General features: G+C 39.8%; 1 protein-coding gene across 12 annotated transcripts in view; it reads left to right on the plus strand.

Moving 5' to 3' along the window:
• LOC122827418 (beta-1,3-galactosyltransferase 1-like) overlaps positions 1-26,072 on the plus strand; it is a 105,150-nt gene that overhangs the window by 54,480 nt on the left and 24,598 nt on the right. The gene's annotated exons all lie outside the window — the stretch shown is intronic.

Consider the following 26,072-nt stretch of genomic DNA (forward strand, 5'->3'; position numbering starts at 1 on the left):
AAAGCCAAAAAGAGGGAAGAAGGCTGGAGTTATTCTTGCCTCTGAGGTGCACTCTTGCATCCACAGAAATGGAAATACACCATCCAAGAACAGTTTTGGTGTTACAAAACAAAGCAAAAATGTCTAAATGATACCTTAGAGAAGCAATTGTAGCTGCCCATCAATCTACCATGAGGTTGTAAAGCCATCTCCAGACTATTTGAAACAGCTCCCGCCAGTCTTTTTAAGTACTGAACAAACTCTTAACAGCTCAGCTGTTTAGAAAAGAGTTGAACAAGTATGACTTGCTTCGCTTAGACATTACAATACTAGAAAAGCTGCTTCTGCACAACAAAACGGACTTTGAGAACTTTGTCATTTATGTCAACCAAATCAACATGTTTGGTCATAAGGTACAGCAATGTCTGAGTTTCCATTGACCATATAAATGCGCAATTTCATGTTTTGAAAATGAATTTGCTAAATTGAAACATGGCAATTAAAAAAATAACCAGTTTTTTTTATGTTTTGCTGCTATCATGTAGTGATTTCTTGGCATTTTCAAAATGTGTTTATTTGCAAAACTGCAATGGAGACACTTTCTTCGCATCGCAAGAAACACATGATCAAGAAAGCAGATGTTACCACTGGTGCAAACCACAAATAAGACGACAGGAAGTAGTTGGAGGATGATGGCGTGGCGTTTTTTATCGCGGGAGTAAACTTGTTCAGGTGTCATTTTAATTGCGCTTCTTATTTAACGGAAACGCTGCAAAGCAAAATTGTGTTTTTTCAACAATTGTGAAATAAGTTTGAAGCGCATTTGAGAACATTAATATACTAGGACTGAAGCAATTAATTGGGTTAGTTGTGATGAATCATTTATTAAAATAATCGTCCTCTAATTAAGTAGTCGATTAATCGTTAGAGTCTAGACTGAGAACAGGACATTTGCTGGAAAAAAAACCCCATTCAGAGTAAAAACTAACCCAGAACTACAAAATACATTTTGCATATTAAAAGAAAACACCTTTTTCTGCAATTATGTTTTAGCCAAAACTCTATCAAGGTTTTCTTGTTTTGTTTTTTCACCTCCAACTCGTTCAAATACACTAAACATATGTATGTTCCTGCATTTGAGGTAATGATTTGTTATTTTTGCTTATTTAAAAAAGTAATTGATTTTTTTGTTTGTTTTGTTTTGTTTTTTGCTTAAGTGGTTTAAAGAAAAATCTGGAGAATGTGCTATTTTTTTCTATCCAGTTAATTGTCAGAATAATTTATTACTGCAACAATCCCTATAATGTACAGTCTTACTATATATCCTTTGACTAGGCTATTCTGTACTTAGATCTAAACAATTACATAGTAGCTCAGGTTGTATTTTTCTAAGTTATTGTCTTGTTGGAAGGTGAACCTCATTTGTGTTTTTGTCTTTCTTCTTCTTGATCTTCTACTCCTGGCTTATTGGTTCCCTCCATCCTTCCCCTGCCTGTCAGTTTTGTGGACAGCTTCGTCTTGTTTGGTTTGTGCTTCTGCCGTACTTGTTACAATCTGGGATGACGGCTTGAACAGAGCTCTGTTGGATCGGTCTGCCGTGTCTCTTTGATGCCGTTTGTTCACTAATGCCTCTGAGGGCTTCGCCAAACAGCTGTGTTATGATGACATTAAATTACGCACAGCTGGACTTTACTAATTATGCTCGTTCTGAAGGCTGTTGGTTGATTTAATCAGGGATATCAGAATCGAAAGGGTAGATACTGTTGGATTTCACTGCCTTTCAATACCGTCCACGCTTTTATTTGTCATATTTTTCCAACATTTCCATTTCATTTTTGTGCTCTGTACTTTGTGTCGTCTACCACATAAAGTACCAGTATGATATATTGACGTTTGTGGTGTTGGACCCCCGAATGCTTTATTACTTCTGTTTGCAGTTAGATTTCAGCTTTTGTCAATCAATGCATTCATTCTCCTTCATAATACTGAAATCACTAATTCTTCTGTATATCAGCGCGAGATGTCTTTTGTTGGGGATTGGCACTGTAACAAAAGAACTCAATTGAATTAGAATCGACCCAAGATGGCTGCCCACTTTGATTTAATTACTCCAAGTTTTGTGATATGAAACTCAAAATAGAGAAGACAAAGAGAGAAACGTACGAGAGCACAGAGCAGCCAAACGCATTCCTGCGCTGTGCTTTTTGTGTCGATCGGCGTCAGCTGGGCGTTTGATAATTAGAACCTCCTGAGTGGAGCAAACCATTTCTGCAACTAGAGGAGAATAAGGTTGAATATTTTGCAGAAAGACGAAATAAAGCTGCAGTTTTGGAAAAGTGGAGACAACTGCAGTCATTCAAAGTTTTCCCTCTGAGAAGTATTTCCTCCCCAACATGCCAAAAAGTGATGAGTGTCATCGCTGGTGGGCTGGAGAGAGGAAAGCAGCAGACATGCAGTGAGAGGCAAGAAGTTTTGTAGTTGGAGGTTTCTGTCGATGTGTCCCATATATGTTGTATTAATATGTAAGGGACACATGGATCTTACTTTGACCTGGTTAGGTGAAGGCTTTATTTTATGCTCCAAAAATAAAAAAAATCAATATGTATGTGAATAAAGTTGTATATTACTTATTACTTAGTCGAAATATTATGAGAATAGCATCTTTATTACAAGAATAGTCATACTTAGTCTTTTTGTAATATTACCTTCAAGTGAGTTTTTAGCATCAAACAATGTGTTGTGGATAAACGAAGTGCTTGACCTGTTTCTTGAAATAATGTTTCATTATTGCAGGGTTCCACAGCTAAAGCACGGAGCCCTTATGTGGAGAAAAGTGAGACCTGCATAATCACTGCATGCTTGAAAAGAATTGGCTATTCTGGTAACGTTGTCAGGAGAAATGCACCGACTCGTTCGTGTCCACATCAGCACAACAATGCTGGTCAGAACAGGAAGTGAATGCTTCTATATTAACTGTGTGGTTACATTTCCAAACTAATAAATTTAGACATTTCTCTTGGCTTCCGTCGCCACTCTGGATAAATAGACCTGAATTTTCCATTAAGAGCTGGAGACATCACAACTTTATTCTGGGCTGGACATTGTGTCATTGCTCAGTGCAATGTTGCAGGTTTAACATTCCCAAGAGTTAAAATGAGCAAGAATTAGTGTGTTTTATGGGGCTTGAGCTAGCATACAGCCATGCCTTTCACTTAATGTGAAATACGACTGCTAAGCTTTTTATTAGCTCTATAGGAGGAGCCTTCCACAAGTGAATTTTAAAGTTTACCCGAATTCTTGTCTCTCCACATCATCCTTACTATCTTCAATGATAGGGTGTAAATCTAGCAGCGATTCTTGCTCTTGGCCACTGAGGCAAACTGTTGCTAATGTCTGTTTAAATAAGACATTAAGAGCAGCTGTCACTCTGTTTCTATTTGCTGCTCAGTGCATGCGGTCGCCTGCAGAGAGGGAAACGGTTATCTTCCATATGTCAGATGCTCGGCGTGAGCTAAAGTTCAAATCCCCTACATATGTGAGCTTCCCCAAAGCCACCAGCGGGGACTCTGTGAAAAGGTCACCCCTCACACTAAATGAAAGAAAAAGGCCGGCCTAAGCTCCGCTCTCCCTCCCACCATAATGTTTTTAGCCATTAGCGAGCTTCTGCGACTCCCACTAACTCCCACACATCTAATCACCACTCAGCACGGCAAATTAATACATGAATCATGTTACTAATCTGCATATAATTTGCATTTTAGCCATGAAGAGTATTTTAGCATGATGTCACTTTTAATTGCAGCAGCTCCTGAGCCAGAAAAAATGTGTGTTATTGTGTTCAAGGGCCTAATTGGGCTGAAATTCCCTCTTTCTAAAGTGTCGCGTTAGGAATGTATTCCAAATTTGCTTTGTTCATTGCTGGGAAAACCTGGCAAAGTTTCAGTTTTGTTGAAGGTCGTTTTCAAAAACCTGAGTCTAAATACAGATCAATTAAATGAGATGAAGTGAACAAACGCAGAAGCAAAACGAAACGTCCGATGTCCGTTGCAGTCTTTTGGGTATTTTTAGTACAGTGTGTGTTTAGGTAGAGATGGTAGCGAAAGGAAGTAAAAATACATAAATAATAATAATAAAGCACCGTATAATAAAGGGAAAAAAATACACAAGTACTGCATAAAATGCCTGTGGAGTTTGAATGCATGGCTGAATATTAAGTGGAAGAATAAATATGTCATTGGGATCGGTGAGGAACAGACAGCATCCCATGTTTTCTTGGATCAACACTAGAGAGCCTTTGTAAGTACTCAATATATTAATTTAAACATCCAAATGCAAGTATGTGCTTCCTGTTTAGCTAAATAGTTGGGATCCTTCTACAAAGGAGATGATTTTAATCCCAACTTAACAGAAAAAGGCTTCTATTCAATTATGATGTGGGTCTTCCCTAAAATGTCAGTCATACATTTTCTTTAATGTATTTTATTGGGATTTTACTTGATAAACTAACAAAATGAAGCGCTCAATTATAAAGAGAAAAAATGTCAAATTTTAGCATAAATAAAAATATGCATGGGATGTAGATTTGTTATTGTAAATAGTCAAAATTCTAAAAAACAACCAAATCTGATATGAATGTTGTAAGTCTGTGTAGATGTTCAGTGTTCATCCACCAGCCTGTTGGTGAAATAATTAAACGTTATGCCCCACAGATCCCAGCTTTGCAGAACTTCATCATAACTCCTTCAAAAGTACCTCAGGGGGCACTTTATAATGTCTCGGGACCAATTTTTCACTCTTTTCTTCTAAGAATGCATTACGCCACCAACTCGTACATCTTCCAAAGATGTTTTTCTTTTGAGCAGTCATAGCTAAAATCTGAAAACGTACAGTGCCGTTTGTCATGCACGGCCTCATCAGCCAACCACCCTCAAGTATATTGGCCAGTGGTGAAGAGTTGCTTGGCCAAGCAGCAAAAATGAAGGCAGGCCCAATACCGGGTGGAAAAAAACAAAAAACCTTCGAGAAGCACTTCTTGGAATGTCGTAACCCATTAGTCGATTTGGCTGATCAATCATGGCTGAATTATTGCGGGTCATTACAAATGCGAAACCCTGAATGCTGGCCTCAGGGGAAAATCCATTTTGGCGTGATGGGAGGCGGAGAGCTGAGTGGAAAAGAATTTAGTACGTGTGTGAGGATGCATGAACTCTGCATAATTAATTGTCAGCGCAAACGGTAATTTATCTCCGCAAACAGAATGTGTTAGATGTATTTTCCTTAAGGGTCGTCCCTCGTTTCGAGTGCAGCTTGTGCGCTTCCCCTAAATGATCTCCGCTTGACCTGCTGCTTGATTTATTGCAAGGAAAACGGTGACAGCGCGCACACGCTGATGGACTGCACACCCAGAGGCAGTGATAAAACTGTTGAGCCTTTATTGCACAGTTTGGCGCCCTCACTGACTGGCATTATTCCATTTCCAGGGATTCCTTAATGATTGTGGCCTAGGAAGTACAATAAACACTCTTGGTGTCGTCAGATCAATAAAGCGACTGCTTCAAAGGCTTCCAAAATATCACAGCTGGGAAGGCCAATTCTAAAAGATTGGACCTGCCACTCTAAATGAGAATCTGGTGAAGTTTCTATCGACAAGTAGGTTTCAAAACAAAAGCCACAGGAGTTTTTTGGTAATTTGGTGGCATGATTTAAGAATGTATGTGTTTTCTAAGCGGTATAAGCTGTGAGTACGTGTTTTGTCTGGTACAAGAAGCACAGATAGCGTAAATGTGGATCTAAAAGAACACATGATGGTAACATTTTTAAACTTTTTTACACATTTTATGAGGAAATTAGCAGAGTTAACAAGAACCTCTGTGTAATTTCTAGACAGACTTCCTGCCAGATGTTGTGAGTTTTAAATATCATAAGATCTCAGTAGACTGCAGGGTTCAGTGGCTTATTTTCACATTAACCTCTGTGAATGTTTAATCTGAGGGGATTAATGAAACGCACAGGAAAACCTTGAATATTGTAGTTGATGATGAGTCAGCCACCAAAAGTTTGGTCAGAAAGAGAGTTGAGTGGATCTCCGCCTGTTTGTGGTTCAGCGTAAACAGGCAAACACTTTTTATTTTATTTTATCTATAAATTTTTTTTCAAAGCTGGTACAAGACATACGAGCCACAGCTAAATGTTAGTAGGATCAAGAGGAATGTATAAGACATTTTTTGCTGGCACAGACGTCATGGCTCTACTCCCCACCGAGTTGTTCACTTGACTCGCAAATTCTGCTAAGCTTCATCGAACTGGTGTGTTACACATGACCCAGTCAAACGTTAGTGATTGGGCAAAATCAGATCCAATCATTTAAATCCTAAACAGAGTCCATGCTTCTAGCAAGCAATTCTTTATCTATAGCCGAGGGTCCTGACCGGGCGACGCGTAGAACAAGAAACTGATTTATACCAGGCTAGCCGTACCTCCAAGAGCAGAGTTAAGGAAGACGTTAGCTTCTGCGGAAGTGCCAAGGGTGTTTCCACTGTGTATAACAGTGGATATTAAGGTATATTTGGAGTTTGAACTTTAAAAATAGGAATCTTTCTTAGTGGGTTTGTTAAGTTTCCACAGTTTTTAGTAATGCTATTATCCCAAACCCCTGAAAATACCAGGTGTCCGGTCTACCTCTCCCCTTTAAATGCAAAGGACATCATCATGAGACCTCTGTTAAATAAAAGAAGTCTAGTACTTGTCTCCTGATTTTGACCTGGTGTTGGGATGTCCAGAACAAACTTGAACCTCAAATTGACAGTAATGTCTGATCAAAGAGGTCATATAGGGGAGTTTTAGCCTTTGGACAGTTTGAGCAAACGCTTCATGGTTTCCAGATGAAAAATAGCTAAAAGCTCAAGGATGGTCTTAATAAATACTGAGTAGTACAATACTAAACACATACCAATACCAACTGAGTGCATCTTTGATGGCTCCCAAAGAAAGATTACAGCCGTGTTAGAGTGAACCAGAAGTGTCAGGAGAACTCGGCGTTCCTTTATGTTCCCCCAGAACTCCAACCTCAGCTTAACTAGAAAACTAGAAATTGTGTCACCATTGAATCTGCCATTTTAAAGAGCTGTGAAGAAAAAACGGAGCATTAGAGCCTCTTCTCTGTGTTGTGGTGAGCTGTAACTCGTACTCACTTGAGCAGACGGCTCTTTTCCTCGCCAGTCGGAGCATCTCTTGACAAATGAAGGTTTCATCTAAAGTGAAGCTTGGAAGGTGTTTTTGTTTTGAAATCAGCGGAGCGCATCCTCTCCTTAAAGTTGTTTTTCACTTCGCCGCTAATTTAAAGTTTTTCGGCTGACACATTCTTGAGAGGAGTCCATAAACATTCAGTCACCAGCCGGAGCTGCCTGCAGGTTTAACAGCTTCTCCCGTGTCAAATCATCACACTGCTGCTCTCGCTCGCAAACCATTCTGCAGACACAAGCACAGGTGCTCGTTTTATATCCAGTCACTGGATGGCCATTCATATCCGTGTTTCTTATTCTGAGTTTTTGATTTTAGTCTGAAGGTGTTCGCCGTTTGATATTTTACAAAGGTGAGATTTTCTTGTGCACTCACAGCTTCAGATAACAGGTAGGCATGACTGATATCAGAACATAAATGAGTGCCTTGAAGGAATAAAAGATGGAAGTGTTAGGGTGGCAGATGACATTGTTGGCAAGAAATGGTTGTGTGGAGAAATTTTGGCTACATTTAAATAGCTATATTTTATTATGTTATTCCCTCATCAAAAACATCTTTGGAGTGTTGCTTTGATTCCTGCAGGCATGTTTTAGGAAACCTTTAATCTCCCATGGCAACCATTTTTCCCCTCTCTCACCGCCGTCACTCAGCTCCTTCAGACTAGCAAGCAGCAATTAGCAAAAGGTATTGTTGTGATGATAAGACAGGCCTCTTTCAAGGTGTTGAATTGTGAAGCCAAATTTCTTTCATGTTTGATTTATACAACATTTTTAGAACAATTGGAGGCAACTTTATTTGATTGTGCTATAAAATGGCACTATGTGCATCCTTGAAAGGACTCCAACGTCGTCATTTCTATTGACTGATGCCTCCAATTTTATCTAGCTTTGTTCCTTTCCATATATCGCTTAAAAGAATGATGCATAATCATTTTTCCGGCCACGAGCAACATGAAGAGCCATGTTGTGGGAACCAAAAGGGTGAATCACTCCTATTAAGCTAGCTCCCTATTTTAGGATCCCCCTGAGCAGAATGAGTATCAAAACAAAAAGAATATAAATATGATTGATATGAATGTCAGTGTACCTTTTAGTCTGAATACATTTTGCACAAACGTCTTCTGACCTCTCTGAAGGAGAAATTATCAGTAAAAGTCACCGTTGTGTTTTGCTCCGATTTGCATCTCTCCTAATATGAATTGAATATAAATCGCGGTTGTTTCATTCATGCTTTGTGGGTGTGAATGGCCCCTGGAAGCTGAAAGCATTCACTTGGCTTTTGAATGTTAAAGTGAAGAGAAAACCCTGTTGGTACTGCATGTGTGCACGGCAGTAGAAACCCACATTTGAGCTTAACCACAGATGGCAAGCTATCAAGGTGAAAGCGCATGAAAATGAAAACACTGCTCCTGAGAGAGACGTGCCAGTGCAGCCTCCGCCGGTGCATTTTGTGATTCTTCACTCCTCTTGTATGGTAAATCTCCTTTCCCCACTCGTGCTCTGACTGTTTACCCCCCACGTCTTTCCTATACTCTGCACAGTTTCCATTTCCTGAAGGTGTTTTCAGCTGGCGCGCCCCACCTCTTTGAACTGGGATGCTTGATATCTGAAATGAGCAAAGGAGTCCTGCCTGGGAAGCTTTCTCCTCAGCAAATCCTCCAGTCTTTTGTGTATTTAATGAGCAATTGCATACTCTTAACCATGCATGACTTTGATAAAGCTGAACTCTGTAGATGAATAGGCCTCCCCTCCCTCCACGCATCGACTGCACACTTCATAAGGCTCCACATTGCCTCGGCTTCAATGTGGGGGCTTGGACTTTGGGACAATGGTGTTCTGATGCTGCATAAAATTAGAAACGGGTTCAAAAGCCAGTATTTTCGATGCACATACATCACGTCGGCGTTTTGTCAACTAGCTCTTTGTTCTGTCTAAGCCGTCTGAATGCGGACAGGAACGGAAAAGCAAGAAGAAAAATGAAGGCAGGGGGAAAACGTGGTGCGAAAAATACACAATAAGCGATGGGATGTGTTCATCTTTGCTCATCAGTCATTTTCATGTTTTCTGCTACACTGCATCTGAACAGGCTCACTCTCATTGTGGTACTTCTCTATGGAGTTGCTGAAAATATAGAAATAAATTAAACAGTAAAGTTTCTAAAGTTTTGACCAACACAAGTGGACCGCACACACATTTAGTTTGCGCTCTTGTATGTGGGAGTGGAGGCTCTGGGGCCATCTCTGGTGGCTCCAAGTGGGTTGGATAGAGCTGTGTGTCGGTGGCATGTTATGTAAAAGTAGTTGTTGGACTTATTTCAACCTGAAGGGTCAATTCAGACACACTCGCGAGCTGCAGTGGATGTACACAAACAAATATTTGACTCTTTGTCAAATATTTGTCTCTTTGCAGAGAGACAAATGGCAGAGCCTCGGCATGTGTGTTTTAGCTGCAAATAAAGTTCCAGAGCAGAAAATGAGAAAAAGATGCAGTTTAAATGCTAAAGTTTTCACACCTGATACCTTTGTTACGTTTTCAGCTGGTGCTGTTCACTTGTGCCAAATGAACAAAATGCTTTGAAAAACCAAACCGTATCCCACTTTTTCACGATAGTCTGAACGTACAAATTCTGATCTTTTCTCCCTCACAAAATATCTGAAACATATCCGATAGTCTGGAGAGCTTCTGCAGTCTGAACATGCATGTCGAATTTAATCCAACTTTTACGGCAATTAAATGTGACATAATTCTGCGACAGCAGAAACCAGACGCTGTAAATCCATTTCCAGAAACAAAACCCAGTGCTGTAAACTGGTAGCTGTAAACTCCTCGTTTCCACCGAGCGAGAGTTCCACCTGGAACCTCTTCACCTGCAGGCCCATCGGACAATGTTCTGGTTAGTCCATTGATTGGGGCAGAGAACAACATCAAGAGTTACTACTCTGTCATATTTGTCACTGTGCTACTTTAGCTGAATGTTAGACGTTTGGATCTTACTTGTTACCAGCAAGCCAACCAGCAGATGTGACATCCTGAATACTGAAGTACAGATTTAGAAAAATGTCATTCAAGGAATAAAAAAAATCTGGAGCTTCTATATTTTACAAAATGCATTAAGAGGAAAATAAAGTCCAATTTTACGCACTGCCTACTTAAAAACACATGAGCTTTCAAGATGATTCAAAAAAGGAAAAAATGTGACAGTTTTGGATGATGAAAGATAAGCTGATGTAATCAGTTATTTTCCTATTCGCAGTGAATTTACACAGGAGCATTCAGCTCATTAAAATTATCACAATAAAAGCAGCTGCCACAGACATCTGACATCTGAACCCCGGACCCGGGCTTCATGCGTGCCAGCTGATAAAGAAACAATTAATTCAAAAGTTATTCTTTCCCAGCAGACGTGCCCCAGAGGGGGAGGGGCGATTTTGTTGTTGGTAGAAGAAGAAGAAGAAGAAGAAGAAGTGGGGATGGTAATTAGAAAAACAGCAATTGTTGCAGCAGTGATTTCTGCCTCACATCTCACGTTGTTAGATGTCTGCGTTAGATTATCTGTGTTTCCAATACAAACGTGCGCAAAACTTTGAAGTTGTTCTGTTAATGATTGACAAAAAAATAAAATAAAAAATTTTGCGTTTGCAACAGAAGTAGAGATTGAATTAAAATCACTAAATCTGGCTATCTATTCCAACTGTGGCTGTGTTGTGACTTGTGGGAGGTTGTTATGTTCTACAAAGTAGCTATTTGAAACAATTTCTAAATTTTTTTTGTTCTGTTCCAAGCATTTAAATTTTATTTAGTTGTATGTTTGGTTTGCTGTTTACTTGCAGTAAGAAGGTCACGGGAGGGTCAGGAAGTCGAGCCTGCGGCTGTTTATTTCTATAAACCAACTTGTGATATTTCCATACTGGACTGAGATTTGAAGTTGGTTCAAACTGACGACTCACTTGGACAAACAAACGTCAATATTCTAAAAGTCTGCAGCAGATTAATATTGTTGAAGCGTTAATATTTGATTTAGTTTCTGCACAGCCTTGTGCTGCATAATACTGGAGGATTTGATTCAGTTTATTTACATAGTTTGTTTAAATTTGTAAACTAAATCTTATGGATCAGGCTGTATAATCTCCCCTCATTCATCTATAAATGAAGCTCACTTGTCAGAGTTATTGATGGAGAAGGACTCATAAAATCATCGTTTCCTCCTCTGCAATCCTCCATGCCAGAAAGGCATTTCTTTTCTGCTTATGGGCAGCAACAGAAGACAGGAGTTCAAGGACTCTGCAAGGACTCGGATACTTGAAACCCCCGCTTTCCCCTCGCTTATATCCTCACACAGAGACAATGACGGCTCCTCCTTCCACCTGCCCACCTCTTTCTTGTCCTCCGGTATGACACTGAGAAATGAGGGCTGCTCTGACCTTGCAGCAACTTGCAAATGTGCACCTAACTGCTTGGCGCTCAGCTACAGCGCATCCACACTTGCTCCGTCACGTGTTGGGGAGTACATCTGCAGTGGAGTGCTGTTTTTAGGTCCTGTGTCCTCCCCTCGGGGGGTTCATATCATCACAAGGTCCAGCAGTCAACATAACCTCTCGTCAGCTCTTTTCCTCCACCTCCCTGACCATCACACCTTTAGAATAATAAGTGTGTGAATCAGCCGCTCCATCGGCAAACGGCAGCACTGTAACCCCTACCCTTGCCCTTAAAGCGGGACCAATTAGCACCTCCCCTTGCTTCGGTTTTCCCCCAGTGGTTGCTCCGGATTTTGTTCATGACCCCAACTACACGATGAATGTCATTGCAGGCTGGATTAGGGTCCCGTTATTCATTACTTACAGTTTGTCTCGGAAAGTACACGACAATCAGATAGTCGAGGGTTCGCAGGCATTGCTCTTGGTTTAAACTGCCCTATGCACCCTTGTCTTGTCTTTCAAGGGACGCTTGAAAATGCGCAGTGCAGTGGGAGCCCCCGTCGTGGAGGCAGTAGAAATTGAAGTGGAAATGACAAACGGGACTGTGGAGCCCCAGCTGCCAGGAAGGAAAGAGCTCAGGGAGAAAAGCAGCCAAGTCTCTAGAGGATAAACTACGTGAGGAGGAGATTTCTCCTCACCTTGAAGGGAGCAAATCTGACAGGCAGAAGTCACCGTCAAAAGAAATGCAGCTGAACTTGAATACATACTGTTTTGGCTGGATATGCATCGGTTAGTTCTAAACCTTACAGTGCTTTAAAAATATGCACACTTCTTGAGTCTTTTCAAATTTTGACAGTCCAAATATTAATGTACTTTATCTGGATTTATCACAAAATAGTGTCCAATTGAACTTGAAGTAAAAATTAATCTCTGACATCATTGCAAGGACAGGATCAGATCTAGTCCCCGTTTCTGATGGTTAATGGACAAGAGCTACATTACTGATGTAGACGTTCTGATAATCTAGCATAGGTGTTATGTCAGAGGAAACTAGAGTACCTGGAGAGAACCCAACCATGCAAGGGAACAACATACAAACTCCCTGCATTTGGGGCCCAGCCAAGAATCAAACCCATCTCTGGCTTTTATAATTTATGACCAAACAAACGGTGTCAACCTTCCTGAGTCAAAACTTTGTAGAGGCATCAATGTAGAAGCTATAACTCACATGGGCTTTGACTCTTTCCGACCATCTAGATTGGATGTAAAACACCAATGGCCAAACATTTTCAAATCTTGCCTCAGATTTTCAATTACATCTAGGTCTGAACTTTGACTGGACCATTGTAACACAAATCACAGTATTAGAACTCCAGCTGCAAGTTTCAGGTCATTTCCTTCCACTGTCCAAACAATTAAAATTGATAATGAAGAGTCAATGAAATATACATTTAAAACACCGACCAATTATGTCATGGTACAGATTACATGCTATGTATCGATGTACGGCAGGAAATGTCTTGACGTCATTTGAAGTATAAAACTACGACCTGACTGTTAATTAAACAAACTTTTTAAAAATTTGACAAGATGATGGATTACACTGAAAATGAATGACAGAATTTAGACCTTATTTACTGATCAGACACTTCTGAATACAGTTGGTTGCATTGGATTTTACCATGCGTCATTGCCCTTCCATTTTAGGATTACAGCCTGGTTTGTGTTGGCCTATCACATCAACCTCCTTTTAGTCTGACTGATTGTGGCAAAGGGTTGTGAATAATTTATAGACAGTAAATGTGAGAATGATTAAAAACACAGCTGTTTTCAGCTGAAACATTCACATTGCGACTGGCTGGAGTGTTTATCCAATCTTTTGGCTTATTGTAATGCTCAAGGCTGGACAGAGTAAAGAAAGCTTGACGTCTTAGAAACATAAAGTTTCCACATGGGAGCGGACTCGAGCATGTAAGAGGATTTCACCTTCACAACTCTCAATCAAACCACTCTGGATACGCCGTGTAGCAAGTGTGTGGCTTAGCAACAGTTTGTTGAACCTAACAATGTGGAAACAAAAGGCGAGTTTTGGCGCGCGCCCATAATCAGCAGAGCAGATTCAACCAGCGTTGTCCTACCTTCTTCAGAGAGACGTTGTACAGACTGTCTCCTCTATATTAATTAGGAGAGTCAGATGTTCAGCTTTGATATAAACCAGCAGGAGGAAGAGTGATGTGCTTCATCAAGAGATTAGAGAGATCAGAGCGACTGAATTTTTGAAGGTGTGTGTGGGTGGCAGCATTACAAGCAGCAGGTGGGTGTGAGCAGTGGAATAAAAGCCTAGTCAGTTCAACGACAGGGTCAGCTTAAATCTCCTTTTTTACTATTCCTTCTATATACTGGAGTTGCTCTTTGAAATTCCTCTGATTTCCAGCAGTCGATGGTATTGGAGCCTTTGCTGGAGTGAAGTAAGACTTTTTCTGTCTCTGATGTTAATCCGAGTCATGGGAACGGTAGAAAACCTGCTTATATCGAGTCTTAGTCTGAAAGCAGCACCACAGCTGCAAACCCTCACCCTAAAGCACCTTTAGATGACAAAAATTGTATTTAGTTGATAAGTACCCGTGCTAAAAAGTTTGTAGCCCATAACCGTAAAGTACTAATTACAAACATTAGTTCTGCAACATAATAAATCGCCCTCAATAGGGTCAGTTTTGTCATTACACACGTACCTGTACGGCTTGGGCTCAGGAAGTGATTCTTTCACTCCTGGTTTTAGATGTTTTGTTGAGTACTGCTCACTCTCCCGATAACCAAAACTCCAACACACACGTCGAACTTTATCCAACTGAATGTTAACAAAACGGCCAACAAAATTAGAACTTCAAAGTTTATGTAGAAAAATTAATTCAGGGCAAGCTAGGTGTTTTCACATTTAGCAAAAATGCTAAAGCGCAAAAAAAAAAAAGAGCTCTGCTCCATAGGAATGTCTATCTCTAGAAATTTACATTACAAAGAACCACATAAGTTTTCCAATGATCTGCACAAATATGAATAATTTCCCAAACAAAATAACTTGCAGGGTTTTTGTGTTCAACAAGAATTTGGCGTATTTCTTGGAGGATACTTAACAAATTGGTAGATTTCCATTGAGCACAATTTACAAATGGTAAATATGATTGGGGCAATCCCAATATCGTGCGTTCTTAATCGTATGATGTTTTTATGTTGGTTCATCCAGCAGTTTCGTTAGTTAAGAAGTTAAATTCTTAAACTGAATGATGTTCTTCGTGGTGTAAAGCTTCACCCTGACTCTGCTAATTTCTGATGTTTCGACAGTTTTTGGTTCATTGGAGGCTTGATGGTTCCTACAGGCTGACATTATGTTTCATAAATAGCCTGTTTATGGCCCCAAACTCAGCCATAAAGGAAAACAACCGGTTTCAATGTTTTCTATCTGTTCTGCCAAAGAGGACTAGGCTGATGTCCAGAGTAATGCCAGATTGCACCAAAACAGTATTATCACTGCACAATTTAATGCATCCATTAATGTAGATCTGTATAGGTTTGCTAATTAGATTGTTCTCTGTACAGTGTTTTCACATAACTCCCATGAGCTGTACCCATAACATCAAACAAATGTCTTCAGCTGGGATTGTTGCTGAAGGTATTTGAGCTTCTATAGACGTCAACTTTAAAGCCTACAGTAGAAGAGCTTACTGTACGTCTCCTACACATTTCCATTGTCCATGGGATTTAGTTTGCTGCTCCGCAGAACAAAACAGTTTTCAGGATTTTCGCCCGGCGTTTCTTTTGAAATCGCTTCTATTTACGTGAGCATTATTTTAACCTTTCAAAGACCATTTAAGTCATGAGCATTGTGTTTAAGCCTGCTGCAAGATGGCATCGTTTACTCTGCAAACCAGAACGTCAGGAAGTTTTAGGAATGTAACTATTCTCACTTGCTCATCTTATCTCTTATATAAACAAGCAGTTTTCATAAAAATTTCAGCATGAAATGTGGCTTTTCTGGTTCATGTTTGAACAGTTGTTGTTTTTTTCCTGTGTGTGAGCAACTACCTTGATTTCTAAATATGCTTCCCGATAAAAACTCATTCACAGTGCTGCTCAGAGACAAATATGCGTTAAATTTATTGGGTTATAATGTTTATTTAAGGGGCAAGTAAAGCATCTTCCAGTTTGGTTGGTTACCTGTGTTAAAATGGAAGTTTGAGGGTCAGATTGTGCAGCAAAATAAAACAGTCGGTTAAGACTAATACTAATGGTGCGTTACATTTATCAAGAGATTATGATTTAGTACTTGTCTGTGAATGATAGATGTGGTCAGGACAGACGGCTCAGAAGGTAATTAAATTAGTCCATAAAAACGAAAATGGGATTTTTAAATGTTGAAACTTGTTTCAAGGCAAATTACTGATACAAAATTGCTTCTAAATAATGAATAGAAATAGGGCATCTGTATACAGAGCTTCAGGAATGTGGGGATAAATCTGCTGCCTGGTAAACCAAAGCAGAACTTTCAAGTTCAGCTTATTTAATTAGGATTTTATGTGATAGATCAACATGGCTTTCATAACTGCAACGTGTGAGGAAGCTGTACTTTAAAAAATGCAAAAAAAAAGCATGTGGTGCATATATATTGAGACCCCTATACAGTAAAACCAAGTTTTACTTTGGAACTCCTCTAATTTGCAGACTCCACCAGTGTGAAATTTAATCTGACAGACTCCAAAAAACCTCGCAGCTGTAATTGCGGTGAAGGTTTAGTCCATAAAATGTCGAATCCTGGGAGATGCATAAACATGGAGGTCACATTTTTCTGACTTTTCAAACATTTTAAACTATGCATCATTTTCCTTCCACTTCACAAGTATATGCAGCACTTTGTGCATCGTCACATAAAGTCCCCATAAAACACAATTTGTGGTCGTAATACATTTGAAAGACGTCAAGGATTATTATCATTATTATGATGATAATAATAATGATTATGATAATAATCAAGGATAATAATCCTTGAAAGACGTCAAGGTTTATTATCATTATTATTACTGACATCCTAACAAAGTTTAATCAGTTTATGAGACATTATACTGATAAGACCATAAACAGGAAGCTGAATTCAAATTATTCTGGTAGAATTTAATAAACTAATAAAACTTTTATCATGCTTGGGGTTTAACAAAAGACTTCTTTATGTTGACTCGGTTCTCTAAAATAAAACAGGAATTAATTATAATTAGAAAAAGCACTTTGGTTATTGGTTTCCCCGTAACGAACGAACGCGCTGAAGAAAATCCGCCACATCTTTGCAATCAGAAAGCGGCCCTGGAGCCGTGTAAACACGTGTTTAAATCTGTGTCATGTTCAAGCGCCGCGAGGCTCCGCTTGAACATATTTGCACAGAAATAGCTCTGCTAAATTCACATCGCCGATCGTATTAGAATCTCCAGAAGTGGCTCGGAACAATCCTTTCATATCAGGCTGTTTAAAATCTAATTAAAAATTTAATGCAGTATCGCTATGAAATATTCAGTAATAGTCCATGCGTGGTATCTCTGCTGCCATAAGCCCTTCATCAGAGAGTGGGGTTATTGTGCATGGAATGAGAGGAGCGAGTAAAAACAAGGCTGGCAGAATTGAACAGAAAATTATCTGCCACGCAGCGTAATGACCTGCCTTCCTACGCCTGTGTAATTTAATGCTGGCTTTGCAGGTCACACTTGGTGGTTGTGTAATATATGGTGCTTTACATGGAGGGTCATGTAAGCCGTTAATGAGAGAAGCACTGATGAGGCCTTGAAAAGTAATAAAGTCCTCTCCTAGGAGAAGCCCTCTGTCAAAAGGCCACCCGTCCTCTTTAGTCTCAGGGTTGTATTCCTGGATGCTAGCTACACACTGATGCTCTTTTAACTTCAGCCGCTCCGAGGAACCAGCAGTTGATATGCAACTTCCACACTCTTCTGTGTGGAAGTTGTTTCTGTGGGGAGAAGAGATGAGGTTAGCTATTTTCTGTATCAGTGAGGTGCTTACATTTAACTTTGTGGGTATAAAAATGAGCATTCATACCAGCGTTGGAGACATTTGTTGAACTGGCTAGCAGGGATGCACAGTATTATTGGCATTGTATCGGTATCAGCCATTCCGTCAGAATAATTCACTGATATAAAAAGTGTTTTTATGATAAACCAGTGACAACGATGCCTGCAGCACAGCACAACGTCATAAACTGTTAAGTATAAATGTACTGGTGTGCTTTTCACCGGTTAAGTTTAGTTTTGTGAAGATTTACACAAGTTGAAAGTGTGGCATCTTTTTCATCCTCCTCTTTAGCATTTTGCATTTGGTAGCAGGCTAAATTGACAGAAATCATGCAGCATTTTAATTCCACAATAGTGAAAGCCATATAGTTTCAGTAAGTAGGTGTGGGGGGAAAAAATATCGGTATTGGTTATTGGCCAAATCAGTTTTAGTATATCGGATATTCTTGGTGTGTTTCTTGCTGTGGTTGGTGAGATTGAACAGAAAAAAAGTGAATAAACAATTAATGTACAAACGTGGAGTTCATTTTTCACTGGCAGTTTTGCATTGCCTCGTTTAAAAACAGCTTTTTGCTTTTACTCATGTTATCTGTGCTTGGTATTAAAATGTCTTTGAGCTGAAACATTTATAACAAAATGCGATCTGTTGTAAGAGACAATTAAATGCCATTCCCTTGGACGTTAAAAACTTTTCTATGTCGAGCAAAAGTCATTTCTTTCACATAAGCGCAAAGAAACAGAGCATATGGGGGTGTTAACGTTGCACTTTAAGCACTTTGCACCTGCAGCAGATTTCAAATGATCCTTACAATGCATTTTTCAGTCGTCATGTCTTGATAATATGTAGTTAAAGTAGTTAAAAGGATTAGTCTGTCCTGCATGACTACCGTATCACTTGGCACCATGTCAAAGATAATTAGGAGTCATTAAAACGTTTTCTGGGCGAGCTCTGTTCATTTTCTGTCTCATTGCACTGAAAGCTCAGGGTCTCCATTGTCATCCAAGCAGCAGAACAAGACGATGAGGGTCACGCTGCACGTTTTTTTGTTGGTTTTTTTTCCAGGATTATTTCTTGGCTATGAGCGTTGTTAAATCTATCATCGGTGCCAATATTTTGCACAACTGTTCACAAACCTGAGCACAGGAGTTCAGCAGTGGCTTGCTAATTGGTGAGAAACTCTGTCACACACACACACACACACACACACACACATCGGGTGCATAACAATGTTCCACCCACGCGCACACCTACACAACAGGCTTTTTGCTTTTGGTATTTTGCTCCCACAGCGTTGTGAGTTGCTGGTGAAGATTTGCACTTGTGTCCGTGGCAACGCAAGAAATGCTTTTTTTTTTTTTTTTTTTTTTTTTTTTTAAGACGTTTTTCCCTAAAACTTTTTCCTCTTCCACATTTGCTGGGGATCCGCAGACGAGGCAGAGAGCCAATGTGCGATAATTGCCTTTTTGTCTGAGCGAAACGGTGAGCCAGAAGAGGAGTTCAAGGGTGCAGCCATCGCTCAGAGCTTAGACTCCCTCCTGCTGCTGGATTCAGTTTTTCTCCCCACTACGTTCAGGTAAACAGGCAGCATGGGGAATAAAGGCGCTGCTGCTCAGCAAAGGAGATCACAAACTTATGCGATGGGGGAATCACAGGGGACCATTAGGCTTACAAAATGAATTTTTATTGGCTGAGGTCACACACTCTGTGTTTATTTTCCCTCTGCTCTCTTTGCAGCTCAAACGTAGACAAGAATCAAGCCTGTTTCTCATTTTCCACACACTTGTTTTTTGTTTTTCCTCTGACTTGTTAGAAACATATTTGTAATCTCAATGGAGAGCAGCTGAAACACGAGTGATCGAATTTTACGACCTTCAAAAAGTTAATGAAGTTGGAGTGCAACTTTTTCAGTGAATTTTTCCACACGTCATCAACTGAATAATGTTAGAAGCTTAACTAATAAGGAGCCATATCACAACAGAGTAAACATGCTAACATTAGACTAGCACTTTAGCAAACTGCACTAGATTGAAATATTGTCAGCAGAAAACGGTGGTGTCCTAAAGACTAGCTGTATGAGTTGAACTTAGAAACAAATGAAGAACCTCGAAACGATGTTTCTTTACCTAACTAAGCTGCTGTTGGCCTTTAACAAGTTTAGCTCATGTAATGGTCTTTTTGTGGCAAATACAAATACTTTGCCCCACTTTGTGACTCTAAACGTTTGAATTTTAGCTCACTCTTTGCAGAATTATTGCAGTTGAGACACACTGAACATGTGGGGAGCAACAAACGACGGCGACAGGCGAAAGTCTCCGCCGTCTGCGGTGAAACCCAACACACAGGAAGCAATAACGGCAAAAAAATGTCAACATTTTTCAGCTTTCTTCAGTCACATTACCTGTGCAAGATCAAGTGCGTCAATCGATATTTTAGTCACACGTCGATGAGAGGAAGTTGGGTCTCAGGTGTAGAAAACCACTCTGGCTCTATAGGACCAGTAGAACTGAACCCAGCACCAGCTCTGGTTAGCTCTCGTGGAAAAACCCTGATTGAGACCTCAAAGTCTCTGGTTGTCTTGAACTCAGTGGGACACAGAGTGTTTTTCACAATTCTCATTTAGGTATGCAGAGCAAAAAGCTTTGACATAAAGCGACATCTAATTAGCATATGCATAACGCCACAAATCCTCTTTTCTCCTCTGCTCACAGCTCTTCCTTTCATACACACAAAAAAACGCTTTGATGGCAGTGGGGTGTGCGGCTTCGTCACCTCAGTGTGATGTGGCGTACTGCTCAGCCCCTCAAATATTCTCTTTGATGTCACCAATATGTCAACGGCAGTCCAGACTGCGACACAGCCGTGCGTTCAAAGAGCAGTCAAACATCATGAGCAGCAGCTAATGAGCTGAGCGTCTTTCCACATGTACACTTGGTGTGCCCTTTGGTTTTTATTCACCTGCTCTTCACCTGTTCCTCAGTTCATGTTGAAGTATTGATGAAAGTGAAAGTGAACTCAATCACCAGATAAAGGGAGTTTCATTGGAAGGTGGTGGTGTATTGGTATTCTGTAGAGATGGAATGAGTCACACAGGCACTTTCCCTGAAAAACATGTTGAGCAAGAAATGATAAAAAGCAGGAAATTATCCAGATGGCTGCCATGATTAGGAGAAAATTGTTCTGTTTTAATCGCCCATAATATTTCCCCTTCCCAGTTGGTTTCTGATTACAGTTGGATGAGTCAAAATAAATTAATGAAGAAAACTTTTTACACTTCAGCCAGCTTCACTTCTAGGTGATATCATCATTGGGCCTCGACTCTCCACAACTTTGAGCCTTTGGTATTTCTCTGTCTTATGGTCCTTTTTCTTTGTTTCTTGGTATCACTTTGTGTGGATTTGACTGATTGATGGGCGTTTTGGTTCATGTTTGGTGCGATAGAACCCATCCTCTATTGTTCTTGAGCTGGGCACCTCTACTGCCTCTGTACTCTGATTCAGTCTATCCTTCTCCACCCATTGGTAGCTTTTCTTTAATTTGCCTTTGATACATGTCACACAGGGGCTTATCTACCCATAATGGTTCTTCTTGGTCCTCTACTTTCACATTGGGCTGTGAAGGTAGGGGATCATGAGCCCCTTCTACACGGGGTTACTTCTTCCTCAGTCAGCCCCAGCCAGATTCTTCTCCATTTTCAGACTATAAGCGATTCCTCACTGTTTTTTGTAATCAGTTCAGGGGTAGTACAAGTCAGGCAAAGCCGCAAGGAATTTGGCTGAGTGAGTCTGATTGAGTGAGGCTAGGCTAGTGCATTATCAAGGCTAGAGTTAGGCTTGACAATGCAGAAAGGATTATAGGGAGCGATCTTCTTGTTGTGCTTCAGGTTCTCGTTGTTCCGTTCTGGTTTCTGGAATCCCTCCTTGCATCTCAAATCCTGTCTCACTCTGTTATGCTGACCGACGAGCCATATGAGTGGTAAAACCTCTTTGAGAAGAAACTTCTATCACAGGATAAAGTTAGTTGGGTATATTCAGCAAATGCGCTCGTTAGATTTACCAATGGACAGATATCTGGAATAATTGGCCATTAGTAGGGTCTAGGAACACATAACGACAGCAGTGCATGTCTACATATTGGTGTTCATATGTGTGCTTGTGTATATATGTAGGAGGTGGCAGTACAGGGTGATCTGTACAGTCATTAGCACACAGCAGGTTAGTGGCGAGGCTTGGCGCTCTCCTGCAGTGGAGGCCACAAACCAAGGCTCATTACGGTGTCTCAGTTCAGATCCAGGCCTGATTTGCTCAAGTTCAAATGACTTCAGTTTAACGGTATGTGCCGTGGATGAAGAATCAGCATAACAAATCTCATTAAAAGGAATAAACCTTTAAATGGCACTCAGGTCAAACTGCAAGAAGTAAACAAGGTAAAAGTTGGAATTAAATTGTGTTTACATTTTATCCATACAAGCTAGTCCCAGCAGAAAGCTAACCAATTTTAAGAAAAATATACAAGCACCAAAATGCCTTTTATCTTTTTATGTTCAAACATTCCAGAATAAGATTTAATCTTTAAAAATTTGCTTAATTATGGAGGCAAAGCAGAAGTATTAATTATCCTAAATTATAGCATATTGGTAATGTAGCACTCCCAGTGTTAAGTTGGCTTATTTGCCAACTTAATTTTAATCACAGTAACATTTAATTTTGTAGTGTGCATTAATAAAATGCTATTTAAATGTATTTTATGAGTGTTTAAGATTTTTTTAAGTAAAAAAAAAATTACAATGGGAACACCGTTTAGTGGACAAAAGGTCGAGTTAATAAAAAGCCTTTAAGAGTTCCACATGTGGGAATTGATTAGGGTTTTGGGTTTCGGTGCAGCCAGTAGAATGTGAAACGATCACAGGGAGAAGAATGGACTCCATTAAATCCCAGATCATTCTGGAAGCAATCACAGTAAATGGAATAAAATCTGAAAAACGGTATTTTTACAGTTTTTTTTTCTATTCTCATGCATATCTAAAGGGCAGGTTGTTGCTTATTTTCAAAGCACACAACAATTTGTATTATTTTTGTCGATTGGGCTGTTTAGTGGCTTGCCGACTGACTGAAGGGCACTAACTTGTTTTACTTTGTGCTACATCAGTTCCTTTGAAGCGACAATAAAGCACAGCTGACGGCTTTCATTAACTGGGAAGTGGAATCGAACCCCAGGCTGATTCCACTTGCAGGCTGGGATTTCCAGCAGAACGTTTCGCTGAGGTGTTGATGCTGGCATGTTTCAAAAACACTCGACTAAAACCAACACAGATGCTCTGTATCTTTGAGTTTTCTGCTCTCAAAATGACATGAAGCCTATATTGGGGGCGGTGGGGAAACGTCTTAAAATTTGGTAAAGGCAAGAAGAAGAAAAAAAGTTATAACGATTTAACAGCTTGTAGAATTGAAGTAATGACCTCTGCGTTGGTTTTTATCAAAACGTTTTTTTGAGCGCAGTACAAGATCTCGGCTTTTAGAAATAAAATGTGGAGTGTGTTTAATCTGCAGTGCGTTAACGTTGACAACCCCAGTTGATATGCAAACTAGCCAAACTAGTGGCAGCGTCAAAGCAAAGAAAGAGGACAAACTTTCTACCAAGTTCCGTGTCTGTGTGGCGTTAAAATGAATCAAATAACTTTTTATGCAAATTAGAAACTAATTTGCTTTCAGCTTTTAAAATAATAGTCTTTTTTTTTTTTTCTTTCCAGTGGCAGAGTAGGGAAAGTGACACATTAACCAAGGCATTCAGAACCAGGACAGTGTTTGATAAACAGTTATTTTTTGCTCACCCTCTCTCGCTGGCAGCCGTACTTCTATCATGTAATTAAATCTAAACGAGGACTCTCAGCAGCACAGCTTGATGGGTCTTGCTAATTGGTCTTGCTTTAGAAACCATAATCAGCAGCGCAGCTTCTGGAAAATGGGCTCTGCATTGTCTCTGCTGATTATTTCAGGCTGTAAAAGTATTGAACGTTATGGGCTGCGGCGTTCGCTGTGCAGTGAGGTGAGTGTCCAGATCGACTGTGTTCGCTTCACGTCTGCCATGTTGAATGTTTCAAGTATTCATGTGAATCTAGAACCAGATGTTTTCAGTCTCCTGCTCAAAAAACTGCGATTACTATTATGAAGAAACAATTGACCAAACTCCAAAAGATTGCTAAAGGAGAAGCTGGAGGATTTACAGCAACTAAAGACAGGTTAAAAATAATAATTTTGGTCCAAACTGACCTTCAATAGAATTCTTTTTTGAAATAAAAACACACATAAATAATATTAATTTAATGTTTTCCGTCTCCCAAGAACCGCCAAGATGTAGCTTCCTGTTCCCGCATGTTTACTTCTTGTATTCTCTTTCAACTCCTCGCATGGACAGCATTAAAGTTTCATCTTGAAGTCTGTAAACAACAGAGAGGAGAGAGCCAACAAAACCGAGTAAAAGATTTAAAAAGCGAGGAGTGGCTCACGGCCTCCATCTCCTCCTGTTGTCCCAGCCGTTAGCCGGGTCCGTTTTCACTTTCTGCCACATGCTTTCAAACCCCTGGAACTTTTTCCACATTGTGTACAAATAAAAATAAATCCAGAAATGTGACACGTACTTGTCTTTGGCCCCTTTAGTTGAACACAAACACAGCATAAACATAAACTGCTCTTTACAATAAGGATTAATAAAATTACTGCCATGCAGTTAAAATATCTTGGCTAAAACACTATTTGACTAGGCTAACTTGAACAATATGAAAACTAATAACTTACAACAAACACTAGCTAAAAATATTGCAGTGATATCACAGTTCAGGTTGAAGATATATATACTAATGTATATTTAAGAAGCAAAGTTTGTTACGAGAAATTGGGAATATGAGGCAAAAACAGAACATTTTAATAAAATAATGTCTCAAGAATCATTTTAGCAAGCAATGTAATAATATTAAAATTTCTGGCGGTGAAATACACAATTTGGCGTAATCCAGAATTAACAGCTCAGCCACTAAAGAAAATAGCAACTGAATCATCAAAATAAGTTCCAAATGCACCTTATTTTGATCTAAATACACCTTTAGTTCACCTAACACAAATACTAAAGTGTGTTTGAACTGTGACACCCGGATACAGGCAATCATGATCCAGACAGAACAAATTATCTTATAAGCACCGCAGAACTAATGGCAGCTGCAGTTAGCATCAGCATTAGCTGAGTTTTAGCATTAGCAGCTGGGCTTAACAATGCAGAGTTATATTCATACATGCAGTTTTAGGTCATGGTACGCTCAGCAGATATGGAAACAGCAGAACACACTTTAGTTTGGATCCAAGGTTTTTCATCAGATGCAGTCTGTTTCTCATCAAAACATTCGATCCTAATGCAGCTGTTGCCCCAACAATAACCTAATTTTCTCCAGGAAATGGAAAGAAATCTTCAGTTTTTCCAGTAAAACTTAGACACTCGATATTAAGGGGGTGGTCAATGCAGACTTATGTAAACTTAGTGACTAAAGAAAATCTTTATTTCGCTTTAGGTCATTGGCATTTTCCCAAGGCTGTCCTATTGACGTTCTTCCTGTCCTTACTCTGAGAGTCTAATAGGTCTAGTAGATTTGATCGATGGCTTTGGAGAGCTCTGGCGTCGGCTACTCTTTTGGAGGTGAAGCTCAACATATAGACGTGGCTTTTTTAATATTAAAAGTTATTAATGCCAAACTTTGAAGGAAATTCTCTAAATCCATAAACAAGCTCTTCTTTCAACCCAATTAGGGAGGAACTTCTGTAGGCCATATTAGGGCAGGACTCTGACGACGGTCAAGAGTGGAATTATTGGCTGGATGTGCAAAATCATGCAACGAGACGTGATACTAAAGGTTGACAGTTAAATAAATTCAACACAGAGTTCATAGAGGAAATCCAAAGTGACATGCACGATGAGCTGTGTGGAAAATGAGCACCTAAAACATGAGACACTTGAATTTTTTGGGCCGTGTACGTAAAAATCAGGATATAGATGTCCAAACGAAGCAGCTACCAGAGCAGTGGGAGGATTAAAACTACATAATTCAAACCACATGTAAAATGTCAAAACTTCAAAAACAATTATCTCTAAAGGTCCCATTACCCAGAGGAGGCCTGGTACTGAATAATAAAATGTACACACTGCTTGAATAGAATAATTCAAATTAGCTCTTTGCACAAATAATCCCCTCAATGCCAACAAAAACCCAAGAACTCAGTCAATAAAGCAACAGGCTGAATTATAGCTTCAGATGGGATCTTTAACAAAAGGCATATTTGGAAAGTCATTTCACTAATTAATGACTGTGAAAGAGGGTGCTTCTTTTATATGCATC

This window comes from Gambusia affinis, linkage group LG24 (genome assembly GCF_019740435.1).
Source record: "Gambusia affinis linkage group LG24, SWU_Gaff_1.0, whole genome shotgun sequence".
NCBI classification, from domain to species: Eukaryota; Metazoa; Chordata; class Actinopteri; order Cyprinodontiformes; family Poeciliidae; genus Gambusia; species Gambusia affinis.